The sequence below is a fragment of the Myotis davidii genome, unplaced genomic scaffold, assembly GCF_000327345.1.
Source record: "Myotis davidii unplaced genomic scaffold, ASM32734v1 scaffold318, whole genome shotgun sequence".
Classification (NCBI taxonomy): domain Eukaryota; kingdom Metazoa; phylum Chordata; class Mammalia; order Chiroptera; family Vespertilionidae; genus Myotis; species Myotis davidii.
In genome coordinates, this window is record NW_006289197.1 from 121,540 (window position 1) to 123,533 (window position 1,994).

At 37.2% G+C, this 1,994-nt stretch overlaps 1 pseudogene; it reads left to right on the top strand.

The window, feature by feature from the left end:
- The first annotated feature begins 384 nt into the window (after nucleotides 1-384).
- Nucleotides 385-1,310, top strand: LOC102774954 (annotated as a pseudogene).
- Nucleotides 1,311-1,994: the final 684 nt, after the last annotated feature.

Sequence of the window (1,994 nt, forward strand, 5' to 3'; positions counted from 1 at the left end):
TCACTCACTCCCATCCTACTGGTCACCATGTTGCCGACTAAACACCTATCATGACCTTTTTGGCATTTAAATGAGAAAAGAGAAGTGCAGTAAAAAAAGATCTGTGCCTGCCTGAGAGGGATTGGTCACTGACCCGCCTACAAGTGGCTACCTAGAATGGATCCTGGCACCCAACTGGTGAGTGAGAGAAGCAGGAAATTCAGTTATCAAAATTGACTCTAGAAGAGAGAACCTAACGGACCATTAACAATGGAAAAATATTGAGAATGTTACCAAAAAGCTACCGTTCCTCAAAACACCTAGTTCAGATGTTGGGCCTGCAGTAATATCCAGTCATAATTCTTCACAACTAAGGGTTAAAAAAATCTTTCATGAAGAAGACAGACCTTAAGCCACATGATGGATTCAGAAGTTCATGAAAAGAGTTTGTCCATCATAACATCTTCAAAATAAAATATATCACTTTATATTACAGATTTTGGTGAAATGCAACATCATTTGTATGGATGCTATGTAGCTTTCAACAATGTAGTGATAACATTTCCCATTCAGAAGGTCCTCTTTTGGCAACAGCTGTATGTAATCAAAATCAGGGATGTAGTGCTTCAGTTTAAAATGGATGTATTTCAAAACTTTTATGGTAGAATCCTCCCCCAATTAGTGCAGAAGACAACTACACTGGAACTTACATTTAGTCTGTATGAGGTTTCATCTTGCCATTTCCATCAGCATATCAGTAATCCAGAGTTTGCAACCCATAGCATGGCAGCATTACTTTGCAGGGACAACAGAAGCAATTTTTATTTCATTGGAAAGAGTTCAAACATTGCTTCAAGAACACAAGCATCATAACAAATTTATAAACACTTTTATCAGTCTTTCAAGCGACTGAAATGACATGGAATTGGAGACTATTATTGTGTCTTGACACTTGTTCTTTTCCATAATGGGTTTAGCAATGTCGTGTGTGTGTGTGTGTGGGGGGGGGTTGCCCTTGAGAGTCCCATTAAGGAGCATCTGCCTACTGCCACTACTCATTGATCAATGATTTTTTCTATGGAGGTTTATTGAGTTCCGTGTTGGGAATCTTGTTTTTTCCAGCTAATGTTTTACAAACTTGCATGCAATTTCAGATTGAAGGGGAATTTCAGTCTTTTCCTATGATTTTAAAAATAATCTGGTTAGAAATGGACAGAAAACAGACAAATATTTTCAGAGGTGCCCATCTGAATTACCACGGGTCCCTCATATTTTGGGGCATAATCAATGATACTTATGAATTTCTGTTAAAGGTTACATCAAATAAATAATTGTCACTTATCAACTGACTAGACCTTCAAAGAATAATGCAGTTTGACCTGGTTCCCAATTGCCCAAATATAAGTTGGTGTCATAAATTCAGGGTGTTGGGTTTGAGCCAACAAGAACCAGGCCAAGAGACATTGTGATAGTTTAAGAAATTTTATTACATTCTTGCACAGCAGGCTGAGACCAGTATATTGGTGTCAGCAAGCAAGAGTAGGGAGGGAAGGATATTTATATGTCTTTTGTAAAGGTCAGGGCTAACAGTTAAGCCAGATACAGGTGCAGCTGGTTGCAAGAAACCAGGTCTAAGCTACTTTTCTCAGCCATTCAGCTGTCTCTTTTGACACCAGAAATGAGAATAACAGGAAAACTGCAGAGAGGGGAGGAGCCACAAGTGGGGCAATATGGGAGAATACTGAACACAGAGAAAGGATTCAGAATATACCTAACACAATGAATTATGGACAATGCTGTTTTCATTAAACACCAACAAATTCAGAATAAAAGATTTCAATAAGGAAAAGAATAAGCGAGAAAAGAATCTTTTAAAATTTCATAGAAACAAACACACAGATGTACATTTTTGCCTTTAGCAAGTCATTTTCAGTTTAAGTAAAATAAACTCTTAATTATGTAGACTACGTTTAAAATAAAAACAAGAGGAATTCATTTTTATGGATATATACATG